Source organism: Ceratotherium simum, chromosome 7 (genome assembly GCF_057802395.1).
Source record: "Ceratotherium simum simum isolate JZ-2026a chromosome 7, ASM5780239v1, whole genome shotgun sequence".
NCBI lineage: Eukaryota > Metazoa > Chordata > Mammalia > Perissodactyla > Rhinocerotidae > Ceratotherium > Ceratotherium simum.
In genome coordinates this window covers 59,993,816-60,007,398 of record NC_141906.1, presented here as the reverse complement: position 1 = coordinate 60,007,398, position 13,583 = coordinate 59,993,816, and the positions used below count along the sequence as shown (strand labels likewise).

The 13,583-nt window shown below is 39.5% G+C and overlaps 1 protein-coding gene across 3 annotated transcripts in view; it reads left to right on the top strand.

The window, feature by feature from the left end:
• The first annotated feature begins 4,987 nt into the window (after positions 1-4,987).
• C7H11orf65 (chromosome 7 C11orf65 homolog) overlaps positions 4,988-13,583 on the top strand; it is a 69,341-nt gene continuing 60,745 nt past the window's right edge. For all 3 annotated transcript variants that reach the window (XM_087433662.1, XM_014785190.2, XM_087433663.1), the window contains exon 1: positions 4,988-5,043. The gene's annotated coding sequence lies outside the window, so the exon portion shown is untranslated. The remainder of the gene's footprint in view (positions 5,044-13,583) is intronic.

Sequence of the window (13,583 nt, the reverse complement as noted above, 5' to 3'; positions counted from 1 at the left end):
TTATTTGGAGGGAAAGGAGATCATCCTTGTGGTGGTGAAATATGTTTGACTACAAATAGCTGAGGACAAAATTAACTAGACCTAGAGTAAAAATCCCTCTTTTATGTACAGAACCACAGTTTACCCTTTTCCAACCACTGCCGCTCCCATCCCATGCCAACCTCGTGGAGCCATTCCAGACACTGAGATCACAGTTAAGTCTCTTCTAAGTCAAGTTCTCTCTGTAGAGCTGTGTGGAAGAGGAAGCCACTAACTTTACACTGATGATCAACACTGCAACATTTCTTAGACAAAAGGAAAGTAAAAGACTGGGCTTTATTTTTTTCTGTAGGAAAAAATAGCATATTCTGGAAGTGGGCAGGGGGAGGGGAAGAGGTGGTATATGTAAAGGGGGATGAAACAGACATAAGTGAGGGGAGGATGGGAAGAGAGTTAGAAAAAAAGGAATATTTTTGAGAGTTACCTGTTCTGTTAACCCATAAGTAGATGTGCTTCAATATAATTCTGATGCTAACCATCCAGATTTAGTGTCAGACTCCATAGGTTTCAGGGCTCAGTGTTCCGCAAGACTGCCCTTATAGACACCAGCCACAAGTGAGGTCCCCAGGCCACCCACACTTCTGGGTACAAATTCAGGGGTTCCTGTGACCCCCCCCAACTCAGTTTCAATAATTCACTCGAACAACTCACAGAACCCAGGAAAATGCTATACTTAACTATTACAGTTTTATTATAAAGGGTACACATAGACCAAGGTCTGGCAGGGAGCACAGAGCCTGCATGTCCTCTCCCCGGTGAGTCAGGGCACACCACCCTCTTGATACATCAATGTTCACCAACCTGGAAGCTCACTGAGCTTTGGTGTCCAGAGTTTTTACCGGGTCTCGTTATGTAGGCATGATTGATTAAATGACAGGCCATGTGACTGAGCTCAATCTCCAGCCCCTCTCCCCTCCCCAGAGTTTGGGCATCTGAAAGTCTCAATCCTCTAGTCATGTGCTTGGTCTTTCTGGCGACCAGCCTCATTCTGAAGCTATCTAGAGACCCACCGTAAGTACCTTATTAGCATAGAAACTTTTATCACTAAAGAAATTCTAAAGGTTTTTGAAACTCTGTACCAGGAACCAGAGACAAAGAGCAGACATATTTTTTATATATATTCTTCATAATACCACAACCGTTCTGAAGGTCTGAGAACTGAGGGCCACCTAAGTCATGAGACTTGATTTAATGGAATGGGGTAGCAATATTACCCTCATTCCAGGAGATTTGGGACAAATACCTGAGCCTTACAGTTAAGATCTACATTAACCAAATCCCATCTAATTTAGTTCAGAGCATGTGGTAAGGGGATGAGAGTAAGTCTCTCTCTGTGGTTTCTAAGGGTTATTATCCACACCGTTAAAGTGAACTCGAGGGCAGCAAGAAGCACCATGCTTCAGATGACAATGAACCAGCTAGAGAAATGTGAAGGTTGTTTCCCCTTCACGCCACACCCCTTTTTTTCCTTAACTTTCTTCTCCCCCAAAAGTAATGAGAACTCCCTGCTACCACGTACATATGCCAATATAACTAGCACTGCAGCTATGGAACAGGGACTTGCCACGTGGGTGGGAGCTAAACCGGTCCTCCAAAGAAAATGGCTTCTCTTCTGCCCCATATTTTTATCATTTAAAATTGGGGTGATTCACCAAGTGGTTCTCTGCCTTGGAATAGTTTTGGATGACAACGGAAACTTGTAAAGGGAGAGAATATTATACCAAAGTTCTGTCCTGATTGCCACAATGAAATTTTTGTTTCCTCTGAATAACTCTAGAATATATGTTAAGTGTAAGATACAATTTAGTTTTACACAGTTATCCCATCTGAGACCAAAGAGTAACATAAAGTACCCTTTGAAGTGCAAGTATCCAAGACCAGGGGTGCTAGGATGCCAGCTCCCCAAGAACAAAGTGCCCAATTCAGTGATGGGCTGGAGCCTGCTTCTACTGGCTCTCCAGTGGATTTGGCTCCCAACTTCACATTTAGAGACACCATATTGGTACCTGAAAATTGCCCATGGTGAGAGTATTTGCAGCACTGGAAATTGACAAATGGTACAAATCAGGGTTTTATTTTTCGTTTTTGAGAACAGTTTACTAGTACACTATGGCTAATATTACACAATTCTTTTGTTAACAAATTTAAAGTGTCCTACTAAGAAGGGAGAATGCTGTGTAATTCAGGATATTAAGGGAGGAATAAGGGAAATTTTAACTCACAGACCTGATATGGACCCATATTGTGAATTTTGTACACTCATTGACTACTATCAGCATTGTCAATTGATATGCTCCTTTTACGAAAGTAACAGAGTAAACCTTAACAATAGTCACGGGGGTGAGGGAGACAGATGCTGTGCAAAGAATTAGCTAACAGTGCCAACTGCCTTCTCTCAGCCTCTTCAAATTGCTAAACCTCATAACATGAGTACTGATGCCTGGTTGGAGGCCCCTCTGGCTTTGTCTAGGCCACTGCAGGACTCGTGCCTTTGACTCACACCCACTCCTCCTTTGTGACATTGTGGTTTTCTACTACCTGAGATTATTTATAAGAGACTCCTTGCTCGCATCCAAGGGCAGTTTTGTCTATTGTTGGGGTTTGTTCCAGTGCCAAAGCAGCAGAGGAAAGAAATGGCATGTAATTGTGACTCCTCTCCCTCTGCACTGAATATTTCCTTTTCTCTCATAATAATTTAGTTTCTTTATTTCTTGTCTTTACGTGACTTATAAAAAGAAATTTTTGCTTTCTAACTGGAAAGCAAGAATATTAATTTCATAAATATAATACTACATATTGTATAATAATAAGAAAAAAGACAGAAAAAATGAAGAGGAGGTGAATAAAGGGATGAAGAATAAGAAAGAAGGGAGGAAGAAACGATTTCTATACAATCTCCCAGAAGTTCCTTTTGAGTTCTGCTTTCTAGCAAACTGTTCCTAGATTTAAGCAGGTGCATATAAATGAATAAATAGAAAACCTGAGGGTTTTGAGTCTTAATGATCCTTTGTGCCTACTTTAAAGAAAGATACTTTTTCTTTTGAAAAAATTGAAGAATTGAAAGATTTTTACATGTATTAGAGCAATAAAAAAAAGTCTGAGCCTATTAAAAATTACTGAATTCTTCTGGATTATGTTAGAGGTAACATAATATATGCTCAAATAGTAATTATTATAACTTTTTTTTAGTAATTCAGACAGGCACTTCATTAAAAATATGTAGGGCTTGTTTTTAAAGTAATACATAAACAAGGTAGTATACTTTAAATATTTTTATATTTCATTCTCTACATTTAGAAATATTTTTTCTGAATTATTTACTGGCTTAGTTTTGTAGTTTTTAATTTTAATTTTTAAAATTGTGGTAATCTATAGGTTTACCATTTTAACCATTTTTTTTGTGTGTGTGTGAGGAGATCAGCCCTGTGCTAACATCTGCCAATCCTCCTCCTCTTTTTTTGCTGAGGAAGACTGGCCCTGGGCTAACATCCGTGCCCGTCTTCCTCTACTTTATATGGAACGCCACCACAGCCTGGCTTGCCAAGCAGCAAGCCAAGCAGTGTGTTGGTGTGCCCCCGGGTCCGAACCTGCGAACCCTGGGCCGCCACAGCGGAGCGTGGGCACTTAACAGCTTGCGCCACCGGGCCGACCCCTTAGCCATTTTTAAGTATACAATTCAGTGGCATTAAGTGCATTTACATTGTCGTGCAGCTTTGTAGTTTTGAATTCAAATATTTTTCCCCCCCAAAGCCCCAGTAGATAGTTGTATGTCATAGCTACACAACCTTCTAGTTGCTGTATGTGGGACGCAGCCTCAGCATGGCCGGAGAAGCGGTGCCTCCGTGCGCACCCGGGGTCCGAACCCCGGCCACTAGCAGCGAAGCGCAAGCACTTAACTGCTAAGCCACAGGGCCGGCCCTGAATTCAAATTTTTAAACCCAGTTTTTACTAGATAAAAAATTAAATACAAGTATACATAATGTTTTCATGACTATATTTTTGCAGTTTATTATTCATAGCTACTGTGCATTAATGCATCAAGGTAACTACCTGAAAGGGAACTAAAGCTCCCCTTTCCTGCTTATTATGATTGTGATACTGATTTGAAAGAATTCTGGAAGCCCAGAGAGTCACTGAGTTAGCCTACAGGAAATTCCTTTTGTACAAATGTTTTGATTATATAGGCAAAATTTTCTTTGTTTTTTTTTCCCCTAGACGTTCGTCTTCCTGACAAACTCATTCTATCACATGCTTTAGCATACATAAGACGGAAATAGAACTGGCAGTTTCTGAACAAGATTATTTTACATTGCGATAATGTATGAGTAACTAAAGCATTGCCAAAGTGTTAGATATTTAGAATTCAAGCAAATCAAACTTGCTTTAGATCTGCAGTATTTGTATAATTCGTTTATCTGAAAATTCATTTAAGAGGGCATCTGTTCTCACTTAAAAACTGATTTAGGCTTTACCAGCTCGGGCTTAAATTTAGAAATAGCATTGGACTGCAGTTACGTATCATTTATTCTTTGACCTCGAGCAAGACTTGTCAAGTCGCTAGAAGGATCAGTTTTCTTATTTACAAATGAATAAATTAATTAAAAAGAAAAGATTTCATTATATTTCTGCAACATCGTTAAGGTCTTTGGTTGAAGCGACCGGGCTTTACAATATATTGAGCCGAAATTCGCAGAAAATCACTTCGCGATTTCCCTTCCAAAATCCTTTGCCTCAAAGCCACTGACAACCGCAGGCAGAGCTTCTAACAAGTCCAACCATCTTCACATTCTACAGTTTTGAATGCCCGGACTCGGAAACGTCAGGGAGGGAGCGCAGCACGGGGCCGAGGGGCGGAGCCTAGAGGCGGGGCTAAGAGGGCGGGACAGGCGAGACAGAACGGAACTACAGTTACGTCATTTCCGTCTGCAGCGATATCGAGGAGACGAGCGGAGGCCTGGACAGTGGCGATTGGCAGGTGAAGGGAATGGTGTCCCCTCCCTCTCGGTGGGTACGCTCCTGTTCCGCTGGCCCCTGCGGCGACTAGTCGGAGCCTGCCTTGTTCCAGGGCCCTAAAGGCCCCATGCCCTTGAATTCCGTGCCCCAGCCAGTCGCCTTAAGGGCGTTTCGATTCTTTGAAGCCCCCCTAGACCTCCAGCGTCCAGTTTACAGTCTTGCCCAGGGTTAACCCCTTCTCCCGCGCTGCTTCTCCGCGCCGCCGTGAACTCGCCTCGCTCTGGTGGAAAAGCGCTCGCCCCTCATCCTGCGCGCACACGGTGCCCCACTCCCCGCCCCTCTGCGAAGATACTATTGTATCCCCCTTCAGGCGGAAGGGGAAATACTTATTATCGTACCTTACTTTTCTTCTTGACTTTTTCTGTCCGACTGGGGAAACAGTTTTCCGTCTTTTCCTTATTTAGAGATGGAAAAAGGAAAAGCGTCTTTAAGGACTATGTTAGTAGTTGTTTTCCCTCGTCTACCTTGGGTGTAAATGACCTCAGGACAAAAGGAAAGGCAAAATTACAAAACTGATACAGACCACAAAGCACATTTGTTTATTCACTAAAACTTGGTAGGGGAAACAAAATAGGCAGTGTAGGTTCTGATCCCAGCAAATGAGTTGTAATATTCTTTTCTAACTTGTAAATGGAACTGAGAATCCAAAGACTTTTCTTGTGGACTTTTTCTCATGAAGCCTGAAAATAGAGCAGTGGAGCCATGATCTATTATAATAAAAATTATCCTGATTTAGGATAGATAATGTTATTTCTGAACCTGCTTGCAAATAAATTCCTTCATTACTTGAGTAGTGGTTTTGTTGCAGCCAAAAGAAGATCTTTTAATCACAGCCAAGATAAGCCAACAGTCCAGAGGCAAGGTGGTAGGAGAGAAAGGGTTTTTATTATTGCTTGCTAGTGTTGGGGAAGAGGGAGAATCCCCCTCTGCCCTTTCCCTTAAGGTTCTTATGGCTGGCCAAATAATTAACAAGACAGGTTAGCAGGAGAAAATAACACCAAGTTTAATAACATGTATACATGGGAGAAACCAGGGATATTGCTTTCTCAACACAATAGCAGAAATTCTTGTCTTAAATACCATGTTCAGCTAAAGACAAAGGAGGATGTTGGGGGTGGGGGGAGTCAGTTACGGAGAGTACCACTAAAGCACAGTAAACAAGAGTAAGGTTATTATGCAGATTTAAGGCCCCACTTTCCACATTGATAAGTTTCTAGAAATGAGGTCAGCCTCCCTCTTCCTAATACAGAGATGGAGCTACCCTTACAAATGGAGATTTCCCTTATAAATGTAAATGTTTGTCTGGCAACTCCTCGTAGGGCCATCCAGAGAATGTGGCCAGAGAGACAGAACTTCTGAGAAGATGGGCTTGTTGGTGCCTTTTCTATTGTAACATCTGTTTTACATTATATTACAGGCATCAGATAGAAAATCTGTTCCAGGAAGGAGCCACCATGTCAAATTCTTTAGGCAGTTAGTGGGGGAGGTCACATGTCTGTCAGAGAAAACAATCAAGGTAAAGAGATATATTTCAGGGTGGCCAAATCTTGATCTCCCACACTAGCAAGGTGGAAGATGGGGGAACTAACATGGGAAAGAACCGTCTTAAGGGGGGCACAGAATCTTGAAGTAGTTATATAAGCCAGTGGGTTATAGGGGTGGGGGTTTGGAATGTTGACCCTCTGGTGTTATAGACTGGGAGTTGCCACACCAGATCTTTCAGTTGTCATGGATATCAGCACAGAATCTCTGTCTGGGGGTGGTCCTCAGATTCCTAGGGAACTCAAAAGAACAGTTACTATCTTATGCCGCTGAGAGGGGCCATAAAATCTACAGAGCAGTTAGATCTCCTGGAGATATCCAGCTGGGTTAGTTAATCAGAGGTCATTCAAAGTTACAATATGGTCTCTTTTCTACAATATTGGCTTCCCTTATGTCAACCTTGTATTGAGCCAGTATCAGTTCGATAGTACTTTTTAGTGTTGTTAAAAAATAAGAATTCAACCAAGTAAATTTTAAAGATCTAATTGGCTTTATTAAATGATTCATGAAGCTGGCAGCATCTCACCTAGCAAGTAGAGAGGAGCACCAAAGGGCTGCAGAGACGGAAAGGTTTTTAACAGCAGGACAAGGAAGTCAAAAACAGAAAAAAGGGTTATTTGGGGTGACATTGCCTTCCTTTGGGGCACCAAAGGGTCTGTTAGGGGATTACCTCATCTTCCTTTGGGGGAATGGAGAGAGCCCATGTGACGGATTACTTCAGTGGTCCTGACTAGAAAATTCCTGACTGACCTGTTAAGACTACATTTCTGAGGAAGGTTGAAACTACAATTAGGTTAGATATTAAGCCTCAGTTTGGTGACATGGCCCAGCATAAGTGACTCCATATTGGGCCTGTAATTTTCTTTTTAACAATATCTTACAATTTATGTGGTGTTTTCACATTGGTCAATTTATTTGGAGCCTCATGATAACCCGATGAGATCGGTGTAATGTTTTTTTATCTAACTGTCCCTATCCCATTTTTTCTCTGGACTGTGTCCTCTTAAACCTACTCAAAGACTTTTACCCTTCATCTCTTGCACCTTTAATTTCTCTCTCACTGCTGGATCATACCTAGTAACATCTTAATATGCCTTAATGTCACCCACATTAAAAAAACAAATTCTTTGAATCCATTCCTGCCCTCCAGCTATTACTCGTATCTCTGCTCCCTTACAGCATTCCAAAAAATTGTTACTGTACTCACTGTCTCAACTTTCCCACTTCCTCAACCCATCCCAGGCTTGCTTGCTTTCTACTCCACTGAAAACAGTACTTATCAAGGTCACCATCAACTTTATCTGCCCAAATGTAATTCTTTATTTTCAATTTAGTTGACCCTTCAGCAACATGTGACTCAATTGAGCACATTCTCTTTCTTGAAATATGTAGAACTTTGTCATTCCTCAGTAATATGAGTGACTCATTTCTGAATCAGATAATTTTAATTACTGAAAGATATTTTGTAAACTTTTTGTATTATTCATAATGTAATAGTAACATACACAACACATTTATAAGTTTAGTCTGCATTCACATTTCCATCACCAGTTGTTTAAATCTAGACAACCAACAAAACAATAAATTAAGCTCTGATTTGTAGTTTTTGTCAATTTCTATGATTTAAATACTCCCACCATGGCCGGTTTCAAGCTACCAACATGGCCTCAGGTATTGGCAAGAAATGTGCAGTAGTGCACCATAGTATAGTATTTCCACTGTGCAGATACCAGTGGATACCATACAGAGACCAGTAGTTCCCAACCGTGGGTGATTTTGCTTACCAGGGGACATTTGGCAATGTCTGGAGACATTTTTGGTTGTCACAACTGTGCTATGGCATCTGGTGGGTAGAGTCCAGGGATTCTGCTAAACATTGTACCTTGCACAAGACAATCCCCATAACAAAGAATTCAGCCAAAAATATCAATAATGCCACTGTTGAGAAACCCTGCAATAAACATAAATAAACTCAAGAAATAAATAGTAGTAAAATATAGTCTAGGAGAGGGAAAAACTTTTCCTCTACTCTCTTAGGTTTTATAATTGAGACCTGCAAATTAGACTGACAAAGGACAGATTAACCAAAGAAAAGGCAAACAAATTTTATTTGATGTTAATATTTCAATTTTACGTGCACACAGGAATCTCACAGAAAAAGAATTGAAAACCTAAAGAGGATGTTAGACCCAGGGGCTTATATACCATTTTAATAAGGGGTGATAAATTTGTGGAGAAGTGACAAGACAAAGGAAAAGGAGGTAGGGCTTCTAGAGGTGGTAAATTGTGGTGAGGTAAATATGTAGTAGAAACTAATGGAAGACAAAGGTTATTTTAGTAAGGTTTGTTTGTGTAGACCCATCTCAGTGCCGACTTTTTGTCTCCGGTGATAATGGTTATTTTCTTCCTATTGGTGTGGGAAAGGAGATTGGGAACACCTTCACAAAGGGAAATTTATGTCCTGCTTTTAGACAAATGGGGGAGGGTAGAGAGCTTTTCCTGCATCTGCTGTTTTTCTCAGTTGCCTTCTGCTCAAAATAATCCTTATGCCCAAGTAGCATATTTTGGGGTAGTATATTCTGATCCCCTGCAATAATAGAATAATTAGTAAGTCATAAGTTTTGAGTATTTATTATCTTTAGAATTTAAGTTTTGGCTCTACTGAGCCAATCCATGGCAGCTGTGGTGCACCATCCAAACCACTGAGTCAGTTTCCCGTATAATTATGGTATGGTTCCTACCTACCTCTTTGACATTGTCTCACACTGTTCTGCGTTTTCTCTGGGCTTCTTTCTTTCATCCACTTGTGTACACCAAGCTCCTTATCTCAAGATGTTTTTATCTTCTGTTCCCTGTGCCTGGAACCCACTTCTGCAGTTTTCCTGTAGTTGCCTCTTTGCATCATGAAAAGTATTGTCTGCTCATTACAGAGGCCTTCCCTAACTACTTGTGCTAAAATACCCCTGATCATTCTTTATCCCACTACTCTGTGTTATCTTCTTCATTGCACATGCACTTCTTTTGGTTTTTACCTTTATATTTTAAATAACATGTTATTCTACTTGTTCTTGGTTTCTTTTAGATTTAGCTATTATCTGGTCACTCCCTACAATACAAACCTCGTACACCAAACCACCACAACGTATATATATGTACAAATACTCATCCTCTCCCCTCATCTTCCTAATTAAAAAAAAAAAAAACCTGCCATAACACTAAGTAGGGTTCAAAAATTTAGTTGCGTACAATATAATGTTGAGTTATTCCAAAGTAATTAAATATCCAGGGGAAGCCTGCTTTGAAGACAAGAGCCAGTCACCAATCATGTTATATCCAAATTCATATTATTATAGGTTATATTATCATAGGGTAAATAATTATGGGGTATTACTTTCGTAACGTACATTTTGGTAGGATTAATATTAATATTTACATAGTTATGGTTGCATATTTATTCATGGCTAAGCCATAGCAATAGCTTAGTTTTTTGTTTTCTTTTCCTCCCTTCAGAGTGATACTTAAAAAACACAAGTCAGATCATGTTACTCCGCTGGTGTAACTCTCCAGTAGCCTCACATCACACTTAAAATAAAATTCTAACTTTTTACAATGGAAGGCTGTGTGTAATCTGTGATCCTACTACCTCTCTGCCTTTATCTCCTACCGTTCTTCTCTTCTTCAGTTGGCTGCAGTCACACTGCTCTTATTTGTGTTCCAGCTTTCCTATCTCAGTGCCTTCACACTTGCTGTTCTATCTGCCTAGAAAGCTCTTCAGGTATGTGAATGACTCACTTCGCTTCATTCAGGTTTCTGCTTAAACAATAATGGATTAATGTAATATGTAGAATTTTTAGCCTCCTTTGTCACTTATTGTATAATTCCCTCCAATAAGTATTTATTTAAAACACTATTTTTAATTGCTGCATGGTATTAATGAAATGTTACAATCTACTTCTAATCCCCAACACCCACCATACTGAGCCCAGTCCAAACAAGGAGACTGAAGCAACAGTAAGAAGTCATGCAAGATTAAGATCCTTACAAGTAGTGTCTGATATATATACAGGGGTATCAAGTATTGGTGTATAGATTCCAGTTTCTAGAATGTTAAGCAGATGCAATTGACAATACAAGAAATCAGCTGAATGTAACTCTGAGGCCTGATCTCAAGACTAAACTTGAGAGCAATTTTCAGTGGTGAAGCTTTTTAAAATTTATTTCCAATGTGTTGCAGACCATTACTTTTGTAAAATACAATAAAAATGAATTGCTAGAGAAAGGAAACAAATAGCGAAGATATACAAACTATAAGCCCACTGATGGTGTGTTTGTGTGCCTCAGCAATGTCACATTCTTACAAAGGTTTCTAACTACTCTCAATTTCTTTCTTTATCTCATCCGGTAACATGCAGTTCAGAGATTGGCGTAGGTCTACAGACCACACTCAAGTAGCACGACTTGAGAGATCCACCTGCAGGAGATCCACCCCAACCCCTTACGCCCTACCCTGCCTCACCTGTTTCTTGACCTGACTTTTTAGGTTAAGCCTGCAATGAATTGTTTTCCTGATGGTGAAAAATGAATTTTAAAAACTCTTCTTATTATTTAAGTAATACATGTTCTTTATAGAAGTAAGCAAAAGTAAACATATTTTTAATTCCTCCTTAATTCTGTCACCACTGTTGACATTCATATTCATACATACATAGTTATACACCCACACCCACACATATTTGAATAGGGGAGGGAGAAGCTAACACAAATAGCTTATTGCAAGTAACTGTTTAATAAACTTTAAAAATTGAACATTTTCAATGTCAATATGTACATTTACAGCATCACTTTTAATATTCTCACAGGATTCTATTGTATCAATGTATCATGATTTCCTTAACTAATCTCCTATTCAGTGAGACAGCAAATATTATTTATTGATCACCTACTCTTTGCTAGAAATGGGGGCTATAGCAATAAACAAGAAAGAGTCTGTCCTGAGGAAATTTACATTGTAGGGGGACGAGATAGATAGTAAACATGTTCAACAAATACAGCATTTACAACCTTTAGCCTTCGCATGAGAAGTGGGAAGCTGGTGTGTGCAGGAAGCCTGGGTGAAATTATTTAAATCAAAGTGCCCAGTAAGCCGGCCCCATGGCTTAGCAGTTAAGTGCGCGCGCCCCGCTACTGGCAGCCCGGGTTCGCATCCTGGGCGCGCACCGACGCACCGCTTCTCTGGCCATGCTGAGGCAGCGTCCCACATACAGCAACTCGAAGGATGTGCAGCTATGACCTACAACTATCTCCTGGGGCTTTGGGGGAAAAATAAACAAACAAAATAAAATAAAATAAAATTTAAAATAAATAAAGTTTCCAGTAAAACTAGCTCAGACATGTTCACACAATCAATTAAAAGGGATTTTTTAAACCCAGTTTTAAATTTTTACCTACAAAATTGAGAATGTATTTGGGAAAATTATACAATTTTCATGAATTAGCACTAATGCTAAATTGTGCTATTACACACACACACACACACGCGCGTCACTTTCTACCTTAAATCACTAAGCATTGACAGATAAAAATCACATAATTTAATTATTGGAAAGAATATTAAAAGACCCACTATAGTCCTAATGTCCCATTTATGTTTAGTTTTTCATTTTTGTAAGATCTAGAAGTTAAGCACTCTCATAGAATGTTTATAGGTTTAAGTTGATCAATGTTTTTGAGGACAATATGGCAGTGCCAAATTTTAATGTGCATATTCTGTTCTTTTTTTAATGAAGTTATATATCTTAACTACATGCACATCGTAAAACCAAAATCACACGGTTTAAAAGTGTATACCGGAATAAAATCTCTTTTTCATTCCTAAGTTCTGGTCTCTTAGTCCCCCTGGTCTCTCCCCAGAGACAATCACTGTTAGCAGTTTCTTGTATCCCATTCCAGAGAGAGACAATGCAAATATATATGTGCATATCTTTTGTCACAGCAATTCCACTTCTAGAAATCTATGCAACAAAAATAGTTGCACATGTACTCAAATATATGTATAAAGATACTCATTTTGTAACAGCAAAAAATAGAAACAATCTGAATATCCAATGATAAAGAGTAAATAAATTATGACATGTGTACTTAGGAATACTGTGCAACTATAAAAAACAATGAGGACGATCTATATGTATTAACATGTAAAAGTCTCCAACACATATTGTTAATTAAAGAAAGCAAAAATATTTATAGTTTCATCACCTTAATGCAAACAAACAAGCCTGCATGGTATGTGTGTATATATAATATAATATATGGTTGTGTGTATAGATATACATTTAAAAATTTTAAATATACAAGAAAAGATCTGGAAGAATCACACATCTTAACAAAGATAACCTTTGAAGAGAGACCTGGGCTAGAAGAAATGGAGCTGCTAGAAGAACTGGGCGAGAAGAAGTGGAGGATTTTCACTTTTTACTCTATAGCTCTATATTTGAAATTTTTACTATAAGAATATATCTGTGTATTAGTTACATAATAACTTTTTGTGTGTGTGTGTGAGGAAGATCAGCCCTGAGCTAACGTCCATGCCAATCCTCCTCTTTTTGCTGAGGAAGACTGGCCCTGGGCTAACATCTGTGCCCATCTTCCTCCACTTTATATGGGACGCTGCCACAGCGTGGCCTGACAAGCGGTGCATCGGTGCGCGCCTGGGATCCGAACCTGGGCTGCCAGCAGTGGAGCGCGCGCACTGAACTGCTACGCCATGGGGCCGGCCCCTACATAATAACTTTTAAAGTAAATAAATCTAGACAGTACTATGAATAATTTTGGACTTTAAACAGTGATGAGATGTTAAATAGGGAATGATATTTACATATTTTTCTAAGCTGTTTAAGTATTGCCCTGATCCTGTGGTTATTTGTGAATAACCAAATAACTGTATTCTGTATGTTGACCAGTGAAAAAGAACATGGATAGGAAAACATAAG